The following is an 8,387-nucleotide window of genomic DNA, read 5'->3' as shown; positions in this document are numbered from 1 at the left end:
ATCTTCATTGCCATATAATTCATTGAGAAACTGAGAGATGTTAAAGTGTCACTGTTGATTGGTTACAAGATAGAATTTGACTTGCTGGAGCAAAAGACAGTCCTTCAAATTAGATGTATCCTGTTAATGTTAATATCATTAAAAATTTCCATAAAAGATTCAACAACAATTCAGCAAAATTATTAATTTGCTCAAGAATCCTGAGTATCAATAGAAAGTAAATCAAAAAACAGGAAGACATATGCATCAAAGGTTTTATATAAAGAAATGGAGGATATTCAATGCCAAGTTCAGAGAGAAGAATAATATCCCCCACACTTAACACCATACACCAAGATAAGGTCAAAATGAGTTCATGACCTAGGCATAAAGAATGCGATTATAAATAAATTGGAAGAGCATAGGATAGTTTACCTCTCAGACCTGTGGAAGAGTGAGGAATTTATGACCAAAGAAGAACTAGAGATCACTATTGACCACAAAATAGAAAATTTTGATTATATCAAATTGAAAAATTTTTGTACAAACAAAACAAATGCAGACAAGATTAGAAGGGAAACAATAAACTGGAAAAACATTTTTACAATCAAAGATTCTGATAAAGGCCTCATTTCCAAAATATATAGAGAATTGACTCTAATTTATAAGAAATCAAACCATTCTCCAATTGATAAATGGTCAAAGGATATGAACAGACAATTCTCAGATGAAGAAATTGAAACTATTTATAGACATATGAAAATATGCTCCAAATCATTATTAATCAGAGAAATGCAAATTAAGACAACTCTGAGATACCACTACATACCTGTCAGATTGGCTAGAGTGACAGGGAAAGATAATGTGGAATGTTGGAGGGGATGTGGGAAAACAGGGACACTGATACATTGTTGGTGGAATTGTGAACACATCCAGCCACTCTGGAGAGCAATTTGGAACTATGCTCAAAAAGTTATCAAACTGTGCATACCCTTTGATCCAGCAGTGTCTCTACTGGGCTTATACCCCAAAGAGATACTAAAGAAGGGAAAGGGACCTGTATGTGCCAAAATGTTTGTGGCAGCCCTGTTTGTAGTGGCTAGAAGGTGGAAAATGAATGGATGCCCATCAATTGGAGAATGGTTGAGTAAATTGTGGTATATGGATGTTATAGAATATTATTGTTCTGTAAGGAATGACCAGCCGGATGAATACAGAGAGGACTGGTGAGACTTACATGAACTGATACTAAGTGAAATAAGCAGAACCAGGAGATCATTATATACCTCAACAATGATACTGTTTGAGGATGTATTCTGATGGAAGTGGATCTCTTCGATAAAGAGAGCTAATTCAGTTTCAATTGATCAAAGATGGGCAGAAGCAGCTACACCCAAAGAAAGAACACTGGGAGATGAATATAAACTGCTTGCATTTTTGTTTTTCTTCCCGGATTATTTATACCTTCTGAATTCAATTCTCCCTGTGTAACAAGAAAACTGTTCGGTTCTGCACACGTATATTGTATCCAGGATATGCTGTAACCTATTCAACATGTAAAGGATTGCTTGCCATCTGGGGGAGGGGGTGGAGAGAGGGAGGGGAAAAATTGGAACAGAAGTGAATGCAAGGGATAATGTTGTAAAAATTACCCTGGCATGAGTTCTATCAATAAAATGTTATTTAAAAAAAAAGAAAAACAATTCCTACTTCTGAAGAATTTTAGTCTAATACAACATATAAAATATATACAGAATAAATGTAAGATTAATAAAAAAGAATAATATCCTTTCAATGCTAAAGTCGGACATATTTCTGATGATATTAAATTTTATTCAATTTATATTAGTCTTCAGCACACTACATGGCATCAAATTAATAAACTCTGTTGCCATTAAGAAAATCTATAACAGTAGTTCATAAGAGAGAAAAAAGTGGGTACATAATATCTTTCTGTATATTATTATGTACTATTATTAGATCATATCCAATGAATTCCAAGTGTCCTATTGAAGAAAATATTCATGGTATGTAGGGATGAGGATTCTAATGTTTTACATGTCACTGACTTGTTTTATTTATTCAGATAATCATATTTTAACATTTTTATTTTTCCTTATTACATATCAAGACAATTTTTAGCATTCACTTTTACAAAACTTTGTTTCATTTTTTCTCCTCTCTCCCATCCCTTCTTCTTAGAATGATGGGCAATTTTATATAGTAATATATGGTGTTCTCTTCTTTAATATAATGGTTCTCTGGGGGCAGGTTTCTTGGGGAGGTTTTCTGGAGGCAGCCTTAGTGTCAGTTCCAAGTAATAATCACCTTACACTCAGCCAGAGATTAAAATCCAGTCCATTATTGTGTCCTGCAAAGTCTTTGAGTTTCAGCCCCTAGGTCTCTCTGAATATCTCCAGCTAGCACAAAGGTGGAATATGGAATGAATCTGTCTCCACCTCCGAGAGTGGGCTTCTATACCTCTCTGTCTGGCCCTGAGAGCTTCTTGCTTATATGCTGTACACTGAGTACACACCAATCATTATATCACTGGGAAACCATTATTTGTTGTAGGACTAATCAATTCTAAACTAGATTTAAACATTGTCTCCTCAATTCCACTTAGTACCTTGTTTCAAGTTCTGGCCCATAACATCTCCTTGTAGGATCAGATCAATCACACTGAACCATGCTAAATTAAATAATTATTGTCTCAATCAATTCTTATGACTTAACACTTTGTAAGGATTGCAACAGTAATATATGTGCTATCATGTAAAATATATTTCCATATTAGTCACAGTTGTGAAAGAAAAAAATCAAAAAGGAAAAAAATACAGAAAAAGAAATAAGTGAAAAAAGTGTGCCTTAATCTGCATCCATAATCCATTTCTTTATCCAGATATCAACAGCATTTTCCATCATGAGTTGTACTTATCTTAGGTCATTGTATTGTTGAGAAGAGTTGAGTCATCTATAGTTGATCATGACACAATGTTGCTAATATTATGTATAATATTTTCTTGGTTCTGGTCATTTCACTTTGCATCAGTTCACATGTTTTTCCAAATTTTTCTGAAATCTAATTGTTCATTTCTTATTGCACATTAATATTCTGTTACATTCATATATGAGTTTGTTCAGCCATTCCCCAGCTGATTGACATCCCCTCAATTTTTCAATATTTTTTCTACCATGAAAAGGGCTACTATAAATATTTTTGCACAGGTAGGTATTTTTTCCTCTTTGTATGCTCTCTTTGGGATACAGGTCTAGTAGTGGCATTCCTTGATCTTTTGGGTAGTTTCAAATTGCTCTCCAGAATGGTTGCTCAAGTTTGAAACTCTATCAACAGTCAGCAAATGTCTGGATTTTCTTATATCCTCTCTAATGTTTATCATTTTCCTATTTTTGTTACATTTGCCAATCTGACAGCTATTAGGTAGTACCTTAAAATTGTTTTAATTTGTAGTTCTCTATTCAAAATAATTTCAAACACTTCTTCATATGACTATAGATAGCTTTAATTTCTTCATCTGAAAACTTCTGGTTTATAATCATTGACCATTTATCAATTGGGGAATAGCTTTTATTCTTTAAATGTAATTTAGTTCTCTATATATTTGGGAAATGAGGCCTTTATTACAGATACTTACTGTAAAGATTGTTTCCCAGCTTTCTGCTTTCCTTCTAATCTTGTTTGCATTGATTTTGTTTGTAAAAAAAAAAAAAACTTTTTATGTTAATATAATCAATATGATTGACTTTGCATTTTCTACTGCTTTTTTCTTTTGTTTGGTCATGAATTCATAACTTACTTAACTTCTCTCTTAAGAATTTGGATGCTATGCCATTTGATGCATATACATTTTTATTGATATTATTTCACTTTTTTTTTAGTAAGATATAGCATTCCCATTTTTAGCAAGATGTAGTTTCCTTCCTTATTTATTTTAATTAGGTATATTTTTGCTTTTACTTTGTCTGACATCAGGATTTCTATCCTCTTTTTAAAATTTCACTTCAGCTTCAGCTGAATAATAGATTCTTATCTAGCTCCTAAACTTATGTCTCTCTATCTCAAGTATGTTTCCTGTAAACAACATATTGTAGTATTCTAGTGTTTGTTTCTTTCTGCTATCCACTTCTATTTTGGGGGAGAATTCATGCAATTATCATTCATAGATATGATTACTCATTGTGTTTTTCTCTCCATTTCATTTTTCCTTCTGTTTCCTTTCACCCCTTTTCTCCTCAAGAGTACTTTACTTCTGTGTACTATGAGATGATCATATTTTGAAATAATTTTCCATTTTCCTTAGTTCTCATTTACTCAACTTTAACTTCAAATCACAATATATCAAGTTACTACAAGTAAGAATTATTTTGGAGAATTTTGTCAACTTCTCAGATTTTCTTTATTATTTCTAATGTTTTATTTGTATTCACCAGTCAAAATCTTTATTTACACTCTCCAACTCCTGCTCCCTAAAGACAATTGAGGACAGAAAAAAAAAGTTATTATAAATCTAATTAATGAAAAGAAATTTGGAAAACAAAATTGCCTAATTCTTCATCTTTTCATTAATATATTCATAATTTTTCATTATGAATCATTTTGAAATTCTGATTTTTTTGTTATACTGATGAGAATTCAGTTTTTTAAAAAAAATTGTAACTTTTTATTGACAGAGCCCATGCCTGGGTAATTTTTTCCAACATTATCCCTTGCACTCACTTCTGTTTCGACTTTTCCACTTCCTCCCTCCATGCCCTCCCCCAGATAGCAAGCAGTCCTATACATATTAAATATGTCACAGTATATCCTAGGTACAATATATGTGTGCAGAACCAAACAGTTCTCTTGTTGCATAGGAAGAATTGGATTCAGAAGGTAAAAATAACCCGGGAAGAAAAACAAAAATGCCAACAGTTTACATTCATTTCCCAGTGTTCTTTTTTTGGGTATAGCTACTTCTGTCCATCATTGATCAATTGAAACTGAGTTAGGATCTTCTCTTTGTTGAAGAAATCCACTTCCATCAGAATACACTCTCATATAGTATCATTGTTGAGGTACATAATGATCTCCTGGTTCTGCTCATTTCACTTAGCATCAGTTTATGTAAGTCTTTCCAAGCCTGCTGGTCATTTCTTACAGAACAATAATATTCCATAACATTCATATGCCACAATTTACCCAACTATTCTCTAATTGATGGGCATCCATTCATTTTCCAGTTTCTAGCCACTATAAACAGGGATGCCACAAGGCACATACAGGTCCCTTTCCCTTCTTTAGTATCTCTTTGGGCTATAAGCCCAGTAGTAGCACTGCTAGATCAAAGGATATACACAGTTTGATACTTTTTTGGGCATAATTCCAGATTGCTCTTCAGAATGGTTGGATTCATTCACAACTCCACCAACAACGCATCAGTGTCCCAGTTTTCCCTCATCCCTCCAACATTCATCATTATTTTTTCCTGTCATCTTAACCAATCTGACAGGTGTGTAGTGGTATCTCAGAGTTGTCTTAATTTGCATTTCTCTGATCAATAGTGATTTGGAACACCCATTCATATGGGTAGAAATAGTTTCAATTTCATCATCTGAAAAGTGTCTGTTCATATCCTTTGACCATTTATCAATTGGAGAATGGCTTGATTTCTTATAAATTAGAGTCAATTCTCTTATATATTTTGGAAATGAGGCCTTTAGCAGAATCTTTAACTGTGAAAATGTTTTCCCAGTTTGTTGTTTCCCTTCTAATCTTATTTGCATTAGTTTTGTTTGTAGAAAGGCTTTTTAATTTAATATAACCAAAATTTTCTATTTTGTGATCAATAATGATCTCTAGTTCATCTTTGGTCACAAATTGCATCCTCCTCCACACGTCTAAGAGGTAAACTAGCTATGTTCCTCTAATTTATTTATAATCTCGTTCTTTACGCCTAAATTATGGACCTATTTTGATCTTATCTTGGTGTACGGTATTAAGTGTGGGTCCATGTCTAATTTCTGCCATGCTAATTTCCAGTTTTCCCAGCAGTTTTTGTCAAATAATGAATTCTTATCCCAAAAGTTAGGATCTTTGGGTTTGTCTAACACTAGATTGCTATAGTAGACTATTTTGTCTTGTGAACCTAACCTATTCCACTGAACAATTAATCTATTTCTTAGCCAATACCAAATGGTTTTGGTGATTGCTGCTTTATAATATAGTTTTAGATCAGGTACAGCTAGACCACCTTCATTTGATTTTTTTTCTCCATGAATTCCCTTGAGATTCTCAATCTATTGTTCTTTCATATGAATTTTGTTGATATTTTTTCTAGGTCATTAAAATATTTTCTTGGGAGTTTGATTGGTATAGCACTAAATAAATAGACTAGTTTATGGAGTATTGTCATCTTTATTATATTCGCTCAGCCTATCCAAGAACACTTAATATTTTTCCAGTTATTTAAATCTGACTTTATTTGTGTTGAAAGTGTTTTGTAATTTTGCTCATATAATTCCAAACTTTCCTTTGGTAGATAGATTCCCAAATATTTTATGTTATTGGCAGTTATTTTGAATGGAATTTCTCTTTGTATCTCTTGCTGTTGGATTTTGTTGGTGATGTATAAAAATGCTGAGGATTTATGTGGGTTTAATTTGTATTCTGCAACTTTGTTAAAGTTGTGAATTATTTCTAATAACTTTTTAGTATAATCTCTGAAATTCTCTAAGTATACCATTGTAATGGGCTTGAATTGATGCACTGAGGTCCCAAGTACATGGGGCTAAATAACAATTGGACAATACTCTATTAATATATGCTTGGAGAAAGAATGGCCCCGCCCACTCTCTGTGCAAGTTTTGATGTGTTTATAGGAAATGACGTAGCCCCCTTCATCTCCACAAAGAATAAAGATCAAGGACTTCGGCTGATTTTAAAATACGTGGTCATCACATACCATCATATCATCTGTAAAGAGTGATAATTTGATTTCCTCATTATCTACTCTGATTCTTTTAATCTCTTTTTTGACTCTTATTGCTGAGGCTAGCATTTCTAATACAATATTGAATAATAATGGTGATAGTGGGCAACCTTGTTGTACTCCTGATCTCACTGGGGAAGATTCCAGTTTTTCCCTATTACATATGATACTGACAGTTTTAAATATATGTTCCTCACTATTTTAAGGAAAAATCCTTTTATTCTTATCCTCTCAGCTGTTTTTATTAGGAATGGATGTTGGAGTTTATCAAATGTTTTTTCTGAATCTATTGAGATGATCATATGGTTTTTGTTAATGTGGTTATTGATATAGTCAATTATGCTAATAGTTTTCCTAATATTGAACCAGCCCTGCATTCCTAGTATAAAACCTACTTGGTTATAGTGTATTATGCTGAGGATGATTTTCTGTAATCTTTTTGCTAATATTTTATTTAAGATTTTACCATCAATATTCATTAGGGAGATTGGTCTATAATTTTCTTTCTCTGTTTTCAACCTACCTTGTTTAGGTATCAATACCATGTCTGTGTCATAAAAGGAATTTGGTAGGACTCCTTCAATCCTTATTTTTTCAAATAGTTTATATAGCATTGGAGTTAATTGTTCTTTAAATGTTTCGTAGAATTCCCATGTAAATCCATCTGGTCCTGGGGATTTTTTCTTAGGGAGTTGGTTAATAGCTTGTTCTATTTCTTTTTCTAAAATGGGACTGTTTAGGATATTTACTTCTTCCTCTGTTAATCTGGGCAAGCTATATTTTTGAAGGTATTCTTCCATTTCATTTACGTTGTCGAATTTATTGGCATAAAGTTGGTCAAAGTAACTCCTAATTATTGATCTAATTTCCTCTTTGTTAGTGGTAAGTTCTCCCTTTTCATTTTTAAGACTAACAATTTGATTTTCCTCTTTCCTTTTTTAAATCATATTTACTAAGGGTTTGTCTATTTTGTTGTTTTTTATAAAACCAACTCTTAGTTTTACTAATTAATTCAATATATTTTTTTTACTTTCAAATTTATTGGTCTCTCCTTTTATTTTTAGAATTTCAAGTTTAGTGTTTGACTGAAGGGTTTTAATTTGTTCCTTTTCTAGCATTTTAGTTGCAAGCCCAATTCATTGACCTTCTCTTTCTCTATTTTATGCAAGTAGATCTCTAGAAATATGAAATTTTCCCTTATTACCACTTTGGCTGCATCACACGCATTTTGGTATGACATCTCATTATTGTCGTTTTCTTGGGTGAAGTTATTAATCATGTCTATGATTTTCTGTTTCACCCAATCATTCTTTAGTATGAGATTATTTAGTTTTGAATTATTTTTTATCTATTTTCCCTTGGCTTTTTATTGAATGTTATTTTCATTGCATTGTGGTCTGAAAAGGATGCATTTACTAT

The sequence above is a fragment of the Antechinus flavipes genome, chromosome 4 (assembly GCF_016432865.1).
Source record: "Antechinus flavipes isolate AdamAnt ecotype Samford, QLD, Australia chromosome 4, AdamAnt_v2, whole genome shotgun sequence".
Lineage (NCBI taxonomy): Eukaryota > Metazoa > Chordata > Mammalia > Dasyuromorphia > Dasyuridae > Antechinus > Antechinus flavipes.
Note: the sequence above shows the minus strand (reverse complement) of the source record.